General features: G+C 44.1%; 1 protein-coding gene across 4 annotated transcripts in view; it reads right to left on the bottom strand.

The window, feature by feature from the left end:
- The window catches only part of REXO5 (RNA exonuclease 5), a 1,375,618-nt gene that overhangs the window by 609,713 nt on the left and 752,121 nt on the right, over window positions 1-13,784 (bottom strand). The gene's annotated exons all lie outside the window — the stretch shown is intronic.

Raw genomic sequence — 13,784 nt, 5'->3', positions numbered from 1 at the left:
GAGGGATAAACCAGGAAAGGGAGGAAAATCGATTCCAACACACATGATGGTTTAACTGGTCAATAATTTCATGGAATTCGAGAGGATACAAGAATATTATGAATAATCACAAACTCTTTTTAAATTTTGACATTATTTGTTTGCAGGAAACTTTTTTGTTAGACACACCCATGATAGACGGATTCAACACAGTCTATGTCAAGGCCCAACGGGTAGCGAAGGGTAGGCCGTTTGGGGGTCTCCTAACTGCAGTTAAACGTTCTTTGGGGCTTTCAATGCAGGTAATTGATGTAGACAGGTTAGATATCCTGGTTGTACTCTTAGAATGGCAAGAAGATGATGAGAGTCCCACAAGCAAATGCTTCCTGCTAAACGTTTACTTCAGTCCCTTAAAGGATAAGCTGGAAGAAGCTTTGTTGGCAATTTCTTTCACATTATTGGGAGAATTTCCAGAGGAGGGGGCCTCAGTGATAATCGTTGGAGACTTTAATGCAGAATGCCTCGACGAAAAGTGGTATCTAGAGAAGGATAGAAAGTTTGTCTGCAAGGAATCCCGAGAGAGAGGGAAGAGGATTACCCAGGAATTTGAGGCATGGAACCTAACTATAATCAATGGCAAAATACAGATGGACATTCGGCCAGCTTTTACATGGCAGAATGGGCTGTGGAAATCAACAATAGATTACATCTTCATTTTGCACGATTTAATCACAAAAGGAGTTTCCCTGGAAATAAAATTCCTGAAATGGAGCACCCACTCCCTTTTGGAATTTAAATTGCTTGGTGTGGCAAAATATAGTGAATCAGACACTGTGGGAGTGGAGATAAACTCAAGAAAGAATGAGGTTAAGTGGGCCCCTAGAATTGCAGCGGCATTTTTGTCTGGAATCGTAAATTTGCCAGCAAACAAGATGGCCCGCTTATGCACAGCAGAAGGATACCCTACTATGGTAAGAGAGTTGTTAGGAAGGTTAACAACAGATAGGGGTCTAACCCAGACGGTGGCAAGTAGGAAGGGCTCTCACTCCTTTGATATAGAAGTTCAGGTTCATAAAAAGGAACTACATCGAAAAGTGAGGCTTCTCAAAAAATCTGCACTTCCGGGTTATATGGAAAAGGTGAGGAAATTAAAACAAACATATAGGAATTGGGCAAAAGGCAGAAAGTACATATTATACATTAAGGACGCCGAGAGAATGCTGGCTTGTATGTCAGGGAATAGGCCGGGTATATTTTGGGCCCTAATTAAACCGAAAGGTACACAAGATTATCTTCAGGCACAGGCGGTTAGTGACATTGGCTGGGTAAAACATTTCTCAGATTTGTACAGGGTGGAAGGTCTAGATCGGTCAGTCACATGGCCAGAGGCAGACTGGAGGGGTGCTATAGAATGGGATCTGGAGGATTTAAAGATCTTGATAAAGAAAAGTAAGTCCTCGAATGCACCAAGCCCAGACGGTCTCTCTAACCTGACCTACAAAGGCAATTTAGTAGTTTGGTCGCAGGTATTGTCTGCTTTGTTCGTAGATATTTTGGCTAGTAATTCGTTTCCTTGTACCTGGTCAGCAGCAACCCTAATCCTTGTGTTTAAAGGTGGGGATAGGTCCTCCGCTAATTATTACAGACCTATATCCTTACTAGATGCCTCGAACAAAATATTTGCGAAAATACTACTGAAAGCTCTACAAAAATGGGCCGTGGAATCAGACTCCTTAGATGTTTTTCAGTCAGGTTTTCGGCAAGGGCTGAGTACATCTACCAATTGCATGGTGCTAGATTTACTAGCACATCAAGCAAAGAAGCAAGCACAGCCAGTATTTTTTGCTTTCTTAGATATCAGTAAAGCTTTCGACCTGGTTAACAGGGCCACTTTGTGGAAAAAATTGTACGACGGGGGTGTCCCATAGCCCTGATAAGTATTCTGGTGGCCCTCCATACAAACACAAGGATTAGAGTAAGGTTGGACGAACTGGGTAACTTTTCCTCTTGGATACAGACAAATAGGGGCTTAAGACAGTGGTGTGTCTTGGCACCCTTTCTTTTTTGCTTGTATTTATTGGGACTGGGAGGCTGTATGGATTCCGTAAAAACTTTCCCTCCAAGATTGGGTGCTATGGTTGTCCAATATTTACTTTATGCAGATGACATTGTTTTATGTGACCTCACAGCTATTGGGCTCCAAAGAGCTTTATTAGCCGTGGAGGGGTTCCTGGAAAAACTAGACCTAGCACTAAACACTGTAAAATCAAAGGTTCTGGTATTCAAGGGGGGCAGGAAAAATTGTAAAGTATTGCCCTGGTATTTGAAAAACGGCAAAATAGAAGTTGTAAATAAATGTGTGTACTTAGGGCTGACAATTTATGACAAGTTCTCTGGTTCCGAACTACAGGAAGATTTACGAGCAAAATTTGTAGGGGCTGGCATACAACTTAGACTTTTCGATGGAAAATTCGGTAGATATTCTCTTTTACCAGTCCTAAAATTATATAAACAACAATTAACCCCAAAATTAATCTACGGAGCTCAAACTCGGAGTCAGCCGATTAATTGGTCATTACTAGAGGGGGCATTATGGAAAGGTTAGCAGGGATTCTGTTTGAATTAGGCTTGCTACCAGTACAGACTCTGGTAGATTGGGGCAAGCTGCAGTTGTTGGTAAATATACTGAACCCACCAGGGTCGTCAATATACGAACAATTAAATCTGGTAAGACTTCAGGGCGGCTGTAGGGTCCTTAGGGACTGGGTTCAGAATTGTCAATTAATGCTTCAGCAGGCAAATATTCCTCTGGAGGAACTGGAGTTGACACCAAAGGTTGCAAAACTAAGATGGTGTAGACATGTATGGTCTAACTTGAGATCTGAGATATTGGAGTACAAATGCTTCGGGGATCATTTTCTTTGGTCATGTAAAAGTTTTAACACACATGCACCTTATCTTAAAAAACATCCTTCGCGATCTTTTAGGTCTCAAGTGCTAAGGCTCAGGTTAAACTTGTTATTAACAAAAGAAGTACTGAGTCGTCGGGGGAAAATTCTGCAAGATCAGAGGCTATGCCGGCACTGTAACACAAATATTGAGACCTTAAAGCACTTGTGTGTGATTTGTCCAAAACTGATTGATCTGCGGACTTGCTTTTTAGCTGGCTTGGTTTACTCCTCCGAGAATGAATTATGGTGGAGGATAATGAATTGTAATGAATTAAGTTTGACCGTACATGTTTTAGAATTTTTAAGGAAAGTTGCTGTAATTTTATAAAGGTTGGTTTTTGTATGTTGGATTGTGTATCTGTGGATTGTATGTATATGTGTTAAAAGTACCTTAGTACTGTAGAACACAATAATAAAATAAATAAATAAAATAATTGCGTTAGGCTATATCCCGTGTGGTGTGAATGAACGAGCAAGTGGATTAATGAGTGGTTGGCAAGTTTGATTACCCAGTTGCTAGATGAGTGTGATGGGCGAAGGAGTAGTTGACTGGATGTACATGAGCAGAAGAGTGGGTGGAAGTGTTAATCAAAGGAGGAGTTGGTGACTCGTGATGCTATGTTGTCGTTTACCTTTCTATAGTGTAGTGCCTCCTAATGCTGACTTGCTTAGTGAAAGGCAGGTCCTGATCCTATTTGTTGTTCCAGTATTTGGTTAGAGAGCCACACTGAGTCCTCCACCTGCGTTTCTATTCTCCTTTTGTTAATTCCCTGTTGGCAGGCTGTCTCCATAGGGGATTTGCTGTTTGTTAAAAAGAAGCCTGCGACTGTTATTTCTTTTACTCCCCAGCATCTTCCATTGTAAATGATAAGATTGCTAAAGTTATTAAAAACATATGCTATAAAGGGAATTATTTATAGAATAAAACAACTTTAAATGTACAGTAAACGTCTGGTCGTTTTTGGTGTGCTTCAAATAGAACTGAAAAGCCCTGGTGTGTTCTGCATGCATCAAAGCAGACATTTGGCATGATTTACAAAAGCCTTTTACAATGGCACAATCCCATTGAAAAACACTTTGTAAATCAGGCCCATAATCATTATAGGCAAAGGTGCTATCTATAGCAATGCTGAGGCTTTTTATATAAACAGCTGGTGTCAGGGCAGGTGGGTTGCTGACTAGAACACTGTTGCTTAAATGTAAATCCTGACGCTGTGTGTGTGTGTATATAAAGATGTTTCCCTGGTTTCTTAATTGCTGAGAATTATGTACCTTTGCAGTTAAATACACACCTGGGAGGTTTCTTGGCTGTACGTGGAATCCAGGGCAGGTATTTTACTCTTCAAATGTGTTTTGATCCCTGCCCGGCATACAACTACACCACGATAAGCTCGGACGAACTCCCATTAGCATTGGATGTAGTTAAATGTACTATGTTTACCACGTTTCCCTATATTTTCTTTTCTTATGCTGTTGAGAGGCAGTAAATGATCCAAGTGCACAGAGTCTTCTGGATCCAATGTCCAAAGCAAGAAGGGGGAAAAAAAAAGAACAAATGTGTGCGTCAATGTCATTTATTTTTATTATTTTTTATTGCATTTAAATTGTACAACAATTTTTTTGCAATTTACTTTAAATTAATGTATAAAACAACATTTAGCATTTAAAACGGTTTGTTTCTAACTCAATATCAAAACAAGTCAATTAAGGCCAGATTCAAGTTCATGTTACTGGCTCTGTCTCAAGAGGAGTTTCATCAGGAATTTAACTAATGTGATTATATTTTTAATTCGAGATCCTTGTATTATCAAGTTCCACCAAACCAGATAATCCAGAATTGTAAATTCAGAAAACAAATGTCTGAAATATTTAGTGCATAAGTCTCTCAACTCAGGGACTACCGTAAATGTGAACAAGGGTTTCAATCTCGTTGATGTTGTTACAAAATCGGCAAAGGTTATCTTTAGCCAGACCCTTAATTGCCTGGATCTCATTTGTAGGATATAGCTTCAGGCAAGCTCGTAGAAATTGATCCCTTACTCTTTTATCTGGGAATTGTTTCAGGTATGGACGAATGATGTTCAATTTCCAACCTTCTGGAGGCAAATGCGTTACCAATCGGTAACCACTGGCGCTTTCCAAGGCTTTAATCCAATCATATGTTTTTAACCTGACTTTAACTCGCATTGGATTTGTTGCCAGCTGATTGAAACAGCTCCCAATGTCATTTAGACATGTTATCATGTCCGCGGACTAACCCTGCAGGAGTGGATTGTCAACCTGTGTTGTTTCATTATGGATAAGATCCAGTATTGGCGGTCTCGAAGTGGCAAAACATTTACCAAAAAGAGCCAATCTGTTCCAGGAAACAACAAGTCATATGGGACTTAAATGGGAATGGGGAGTAATAATTTCCAGCGCCTGGCAATGGGGAAATACAGGGTCCGCCTTGTAATGAGGCCAATGTCTTTTGCTTGGCCTCACAAGACTTTTCCCAAGCTCTCACCATGCAGTATTCCCCTCTTCCCTGGCTTTCTCTCCGATACCCCTTCGTTGGGTTCACCTTCGTCTTTACACCACTATTCAGTCACTTTATCAAAATGCAGGATTCACTTTCCCTTGCTTTCACTTGGCATCCTTCCGTCGAGTTCACTGTAGCCTTTCAATCACAGTTCAGTTAACTTCACCAGTTCTATGAGCTTTTAACACTCAGGAGCTCTTAATGTCTTTTTTAAACAACTATTTGGTTCACTTTCACCGATTCACTCCGGTCATCCTCCTCCGTGCTCAGACCTTCCTCTGTAGGCAGTTCTGGCTTCCCTCGACCGGGCACGAGCCTTCAAATGGCAGCATCACACTTTCTCATGGCTTCCGTCCAAAGAGCTACGAACAATACTGGATACAGTCCAAACGTTCTACAGAGGCCTTCTGGTATTTGCAGTTCTTAGTTAGCCTCAGAGGGCTGATAATTCCTTAGGTTAGCTTTATACTTCGCTTCACCTTTTTGTCAAAGACTTATAACTGTATAAGGGGGCTTGTACCCTTGACTTTACCCTTGTATGACCACTTGACTATTCAGCTCCTTTCTCGGTTAATTTATTTCGCAGCTTCTCTTACATGCACTCAGCATTTTTCATTCTTGCTACTATGTGCTTTCGCTCGCAGCTTCTCGACAACCCGATGAGTACTTCAAACGTTAATGTCCTTTTCCTTTATCAACACAAGCCGGTCTCCTATTTCACTCACCGGCAGTGGCTGATACACTTTATCAAGACCTTCTGTGTAGTCAAGGCTTTTGGTCCAGCGCGGCTAGCCTCCTTTCAGGTCCTCAAACCGTAACCTTCTGCACTAGCAGGGAGTTGCCCCTTTGGGATTCTGCAGCAACATTCACCCCGCAGCTGGTAGGACAACAGCCTTTCATTCACCTCCTGGTCCCGTCTGCTCTGCTTCTGTGCTCGCGTCGTCTTCCCGGGATTTCCTGCCCTTCCATTCTGTTGGTCTTGCTCGCTTCAGTTGCCCGTCTTGCCTTGCTCTCTGGGTGCTATCATGCTCTGCCTTTTATCCCAGTAGGGAAAGGTAACATGATTCAGGTGCGAGCCATTAAGGTTAAGTGCAGGACTCTGCCTGACCCTAATGTTTGGACATGTAAAACGGACTGGCTTTGTGTGAGTCTGTTTTTCCCTGAAGCGCTTTGTCCGTGCAGCAGTGTGTGTGTAGGAAAGGGTTGGGGGGGGGGGGGTAAAGTTCCTAGTTAGTACATGGAAGGAGGGTGTTCTACAGGAAAATGGGAACAGGGATACAGCATCCCTCCTCTGGGTGCCCCACTCCCCAGGGACCTCTCATTCATGTGATCCTCCAGCACTGGTCCACCCCCAGGAATGTGATCCAAAGGTGATGGCCGTGTCCTGGCCACCTGGACGACAGTTCCCAAGAGACTGAGCAGTGAGATACCCTTTGCTTTCTCACAACACACAACTTCTATGGACTTCCAATTTTGGCAGATAATGTACAACGATGTAAAATGATTTGCTCATGATCAAACACTTCAGTAAACTGGTAAAGAGGGAATTTGGGCATCATCTGCAATCTAGGCACTCAACCACATATCTTACCGGGCCAGGTCTAGAAATACGAATTATTTTTTGTCTTTCTAGAATACTCTGTTTTATAGCGATGACTTGAAAAACTGAATCACAAAATCAATAATCCCTACAAATCTATATATTAATGTAGAAATTTGTTAAGCAAAAACAGTATGATTGTGGTTTTATTTTACTAAAAGATCTTGAGTGGAAGATTACAAGTACCATAATGCAAAACAATGGTACTGGTACATATTGTTGTCCAACTGAAGCCCTGAAATTCATTACCATGTGATTAGATTTCCGAGTGCTCTATGGAGACAGATTCAAGAGATTGCAGTTAAATCTATATCCGACTAACGAAATCTTGGGTGCAAGTAATGGTATCCCCAGACAAATGTGTATATGTCATTTGTGTGCCATTGCTAACGAAGTAGAAACCTTACGCCATTTGATTCCCTAGCCTACGCTCACAACTTGTCGGTTGGCTGCTACAAGATTTTATAACTTTTTCGATTGAAGAGGCGTTTGTCAAGATACTTAATTGCAGACCGAAAGCTTATGGTTTTGCTGCACTACGCTGTTATTTATCCACAGAAATCTGAGGATCCATTGTGTTTAAATGGGATTGACTCAAGCCCCTGACATGATGAAATGTATTGGTTGGACTCTGATTGTTTTTATTGTATTATAGTGTGAGAAACCAGAGGGTGTCTCACCGTCTAGTCCCTGGGGATTTCTGGGATTTCTTGCCCAGGTGTCCAGGGTACAGCCATTGCCTTTGGAACCAGTCTGTGGGGGTGGACCAGTGCGGGAGGATCACCTGGGTGAGGGGTTCACAGAGAGTGGGGGTGGCACACCCAATAGCGAGACACAGTATACCCCCCTCCCTTTTCAACACACCTGCCCATCCTATTCTTTAGGATACTCCGACTTCCCAACACCCCCACTCTGCCCTTTTTTACACAAACACTGGGACGAGGAAGAAAGGGACTGAGAGGATGAAGAGTACTGAGAAACCTCACACTAAGACACAGAGGACAGACTCTCCCATTTTGACAACAGGCTGTCCTGTTAACGAGGACAGGCAAGGTCAGGCAGGCCCAACACTGACCGCACACCTGCAGCATATTCACCTCTCACAGACGTTTAAAAGTAGCCTGCCGGGGAGTAGATGGAGGTTGCACTTGGCAAGCCAGGAGGGAGGCTGAAAGGCTGAGAACGGCAGAGGATCCCAACTCTAATCCCAAGCACGCAAGAGGCAAGGCTGGGCACAAGAAGGAGCAGCTCAGCAGGGGCTGACAAGGGCCATGCAGCAAAGCACGGAAAGCGGAAGGGCTGTTAAACTACAAAGGAAAGCCAGAGAAACCCCGGCGAGAGAAGCGTGTTTGCGAGAAGCCAGAAGGGTTTGTGACATGGAGCTAAAGAGCTGGAGAAAGTATTCCTTTTTGTGTCAGGAAGTAAGCCCCTCTCCTCTCGAGTGATCAAGAGTTTAGGAGAGGAGCAAAGAGGCTGATGCTGAAGGCCTTGACCGCAACCCAGCCGATAGAAATGGAAAGCCTGAACAATACCAGTGAAAGAGCAAATTAAATAAAAGGCTGGTTGGTGAAAGGCACCAACGATAAAAAGGCAAAAGCAAGGCCTTATGGGACTTGTAATCCAGTTTGAAAATAAGTGAAACTAATAGAGTGTTCCTGTGAATGAAGCGCATTTTCGAATGACTCTGTTTGAGCTTCACAAATTAAGCCCCTAACAAGTGAAAAATGTCAAATGAAATCTGAAAGCCAAGACAGATTTGAGCTATACAGAGGGGAACTTAAAGCGCAAGTAATCCGGATGAACTTTAAAAGGTTCGAGCATAACGGAGGGAAAACCTGCATTGAAACAAATGTGATATGTTAACCGTGAAAGTATTTCTGAATTTAAATTGATTATAAGAAACAGGCAGAAGCATTTGTGATTGCTTATAGAACTACGATACCCAAGAAACATGTTACATGCCGGGGGCGCGATTGTAAAAATGTCAAGAGTCACAATGCAACGGTATCGGAGTGGTCAGGCATGAAGGAAGGGAAAGTAGTGCTGTTTTGAAAGCCTCTGACATAGTGCTGAAAGGATGTGATGTAATAAGATTTTAGAAGGGAACCCCCGTAAAGTTGAAAGTTGAAAGCAAGAAAGACTAACTCTGGTGAAGTGTCCACTCCACTGGCTGTTTGTAAATTTTCATTAATGTCTTTTAGCCTGGATGACTCCGATATAAAGCTATCAGGGACATTTGGTGTACCATAGTGTAACCCAAATGGTGCATCATTATCTGATGGCTCATTGTATTCACAAATGGAGGTTAGTGACTTAAAGTAATCCTTTCTAGGTAAAGGAGTGTAAGTTTTATCTGGTAAGGGCGTTGAAGTCTTCAAAAATGTTGAACCAGACGCTCGAGTCGTCGTCATCGAGATTTTCAATGAAGTTGTTTTCGACTGACGGCACCAAAGGTTTGGATGGCATAGATGGTGGCGAAGGCGCCATTGGTGTCGATGGCGCAGCTGGCGTTGAGGGCGCAGCTGGCATTGACGACCTCGACTTATTCTTTTACTTGCGGCTCAATGGATCCTTCAACGATTCCTTATCGCGTCGCGGCCTCAACGGCTTTTGATGTGGATCTAGACTTCGTCCCGGGGCACGCAGGATTTGACTTGCGGCCTATCCTTACCGGCTTTAAAAGGTGCAGTAGGAGCATGGCTTGTCGACGTTTTTTGTTTTTCAAAAGGGTTCAGCATTTCTAACCTGAATGCTTCCCATTCGGCAGGGGTGGAGGCCTTTGTGAGACAGGATATAGCTCTCTCAGGAGAGGAGTCAAAGAAGTCGAAGTGGGCGACTCATGGTGCCTCTTCTTCGACTTCCTCGACGAGGAGTGGTGGGAGTAACTCCGCGACCAGGACCTTTTCACCTGCTTCCTTCAAGGAGAGTCACCTCTCGTTTCTTCGATGGGGTAGTGGGGATTTCTTGGGGTTTTCTCCCTACTGCCAATTCCCCCTTTCACTCCTTCAGAGCTTTTCCGGTCATCAATTGGCATTTCGGACAGGCCGAGGTCTTGTGCTCCACACCAAGACACCACAAGGACACTCGATATGGATCGGTTATCTACATCTTGGAACCGCAGTCCTGACACTTTTTAAACCCGTTCTTTGGGGTAGTCGGTGTCGAAGATCAAGACATTTTGGTATTTCACGAATTAAACTATTGAAGCACGCCGTAGTTCTCAAAGCGTAAGCTTACTCGGAAAAAGGAACTGAAGCCAGCAGGAGGTGCGCATGCTATATATACCTTCAATGACATCATCCCCGAGACGGAGGCCCTAGAGGGACATCGAGTAGACTGCATCGACTCACAGCATCCTCTGCCAAAAAAAAAAAAAAGATTCTGAAGCAGATGAAGCTGGCTATTGAATATCAAAGATGAGGAATACGTGGGAGGACACAATCCATTCGCAGTTTCATTTAAGACCCGCATCACAAGGAAAACCTATACAGCCTGGTATCATATCTCTCACCTTTGTTAAAACCAGCCCTTCATCTCGGCCACATGCCTTGGAACGGATATCTAGGCCCTGATGTTTTCCCACATGAAACCGGGCAACGCTCTCCTCACAATGGTTACACTAACAAGCCTGTATTATTCCCAAAACAGGAAGCAGCACATACAAGGCAATGACAAAGAAAACCCCATCCTATTGGACTGGAAAGCTCATTATCTCCGGAGGCCTCCAAAAGCACCAGAAGTCATAACATTGCCAAACTACAATCAGAAACAGGAGCTTTTTAGCCTGCTACTCTTCAGGTGTTTTAACTATGGCTCATACAATCCCTCACCATTAACTATGCTAGCTAGAGCTACTGGGATCTTTAGTTTGCAAGTGCTGTACAGCCAAAGGTTGATCCGAGACATGCAAAACGGAAAGAACCAAAAAACAGATCTTCTCCTAACACCAAACTAGATTCTGGAACATCATAACACACATTGGAAAGGACCCATCTCTTCTGCACTTCAGGAAGAAACTAAGACCCAGTTCTTGAAAGAAAACCTCGTCGACCATTGCTCCCTGAGAGCAAATGGAAAAACTGAGAATATGCCATACATTTTTAGATGCGGTTGTAATGACAATTTGACACCACTGACGGCACAAATCCTTGAGTGACTTAAATGGAGGCTCTGAAACTAGAAGGCATTTCATCAGCTGTCAGCAGGCCTCATAAAAGCTGCTCCTACTGTGCTATGCCATTGATGTGTCTCAGGCCATATGGCACACTATTATAAGCACCAACCCTTCTTGCACACCCATTCTTGTAATAACTCCTTGTCCTTCCTGATCCCCACAGCACCTACTCCAAGCTACCAGATATCTGCTGCCCCATGTGATCTGAATGCATGCAGTCACAACAGCGCTCCATCTTTTTTATACAGTACCAACATTTCCTCCCTCAGTAGTTTGTGAAGCTCAAGCTGATGGCTTAGACCCACAAATCCCAGTAGTGCCTCAGGCTTGACAGCAGATGAGAGAGGATGTTAGAAGGGAAATCGTGGGGCTGAGAGAAGTGTGGCCTAAAAGGAAAGGGTTGAGAAAGGGTAGGGGATTCGGATTGCTAGTCGCAGCTATCACCCAAATGCAGAGTAGGGAGATGAAGGTTGGGCGTGATAAACGAGAGAAATCTTTGGAGCACCCCTATGCTTGTGGTTTCTGCTGCCTGAATGCGGATAACGGAATGCAGGGGAGCGGGCAGGATAAGGCCCTAGGAGAGACTGAAAGGGTCCGTGACCCAAACAGCTGATGCTCGTCCTCCAACTGTGAATGAGTAAGAGCTTCAAAAAACCTAAGGCACAACTACTTTAAGCCTGAAACCCGACAACATGTGAGCAAGAGCTGAAACTGGGTAAGGAGGTTACAGAGGGCGATATGAAGGAGGAGATGAGTCGTGGAATCCGAACTGTAAATGAGAACATAGATAGATTAAGGGAAAGGGGTCCACCCAGAGCCCTAAATCTGGATAAGAGCGAAATAGTATGGGGGAAGAGACAAAGGGTGCCTGGTGTCAGACTACAGGAGAAAGAGCCTGCAAAGGAAGGCTGGGGTCTACTGGCAAAAGTCAGACATTGTTGTTGAACTAATTGATTGTTGGATTCCCAACCTGTCTCTGAACTGTCCACTGAGCTTCCAGGGGACCATTAGGGGTAATCTACAAACTTGTAATGGACTGACCCAGGGACGTCATTTGGGGGTTGTAGAAAGAAAAAAAACAGAAGCTCCCGGAGAAGCAGGGGCCCTGCAGCCGCTGCGATGCAGAGGCCCTGCCACACCAGGTCTGGGGGTGCCCCGGCACATTCCTCGCCCATCAGGGTGATGGCTGGGTCGGGGCTTGCAGTGCGAGAAGGAATTGCTCAGTAGGGGTTGAAGCTGACCATAACATGTGGCACATGTCACATGCCACATGCCACATTCAGCTACGAACCCCTTCTGCTCCGGCTTCCTTGCGGCTCATAAACAGGAACCAGGAAGATCTACTAGCTTCCTGGTTCCTGTTTGTGAACAGCACAGATGAGCCGAGGGTGGCCTGGAATGACGGACTGAAGCTAGAAAAACAGTTAAGAAGGCTTTTTTTTTTAAATGCGATGGTTATTTTGCATGTGTGAAATACTTGTCAGATGTACGTATGAGCTATGGGTCAGTGAGTGGTGGGTGAAAGAGATGAAATGGGATAGTGAATGTGTTTGAATGTTCTGGGTGGGTGGGTTTGTGCCTGTGTAGATAATGCAGTGAGAGTGGATGTAAGAGTAGGTGTATGAGTGAGTCACTGGTGGGTGAATGAGTATGAATGTGATAGTGTGTTTCAATGTTCTGGATGTGTGTGGAGAATGCAGTGTGAGTGGATGCAAGAGAAGGTGTATGGTCAGTGAGTGGTGGATGAATGAGTAGGAATGTGAAAGTGTGTGTTTGAATGTTCTGGGTGGGTGCGTTCCTCTGTGGAGAATGCAGTGCAAGTTGAAGTGAGAGGCTTATCGGTGAGTGAATGGTGGTTGAGTGAGTAGGAATCAGAGTGTGTGTGTAAATGTTCTGGGTGGGCAGGTGCCAGTTTAATGTATGTGAGAGAAGGTATATGGGTGAGTGACTGGTGGGTGAAGGGGTATGCATGTGATTGTGTGTGTGAATGAATGCCTGTGTGAATGAATGCGAGAGGAGATGTATGGGTGTGTGTGTGTGTGTGAATGTATGCCTGTGTGAATGAATGCGAGAGGAGATGTATGCCTGTGTGAATGTATGCCTGTGTGAATGAATGCGAGAGGAGATGTATGCCTGTGTGAATGAATGCCTGTGTGAATGAATGCGAGAGGAGATGTATGCCTGTGTGAATGTATGCCTGTGTGAATGAATGCGAGAGGAGATGTATGCCTGTGTGTGTGTGTGAATGAATGCGTGTGTGAATGAATGCGAGAGGAGATGTATGCCTGTGTGTGAATGAATGCGTGTGTGAATGAATGCGAGAGGAGATGTATGCGTGTGTGAATGAATGCGAGAGGAGATGTATGCGTGTGTGAATGAATGCGAGAGGAGATGTATGCCTGTGTGTGTGTGAATGTATGCCTGCGAAGGGGGGGGGGGTGTGTGCGTGTGTGTGTGTGTGTCTCTCTCGCCCTGGGGGAATGGGGATCACTAGAGCATTTTGACACATCCTTTATTGAATTTGCATGTTTTACTTGTATTTTCGGGCAAAGCCAAGTT

Source organism: Ambystoma mexicanum, chromosome 2q (genome assembly GCF_040938575.1).
Source record: "Ambystoma mexicanum isolate Mex_15411 chromosome 2q, UKY_AmexF1_1, whole genome shotgun sequence".
Classification (NCBI taxonomy): Eukaryota; Metazoa; Chordata; class Amphibia; order Caudata; family Ambystomatidae; genus Ambystoma; species Ambystoma mexicanum.
The sequence above is the reverse complement of the archived record's forward strand: the minus strand, read 5'-3'. Positions and strand labels throughout refer to the sequence as shown.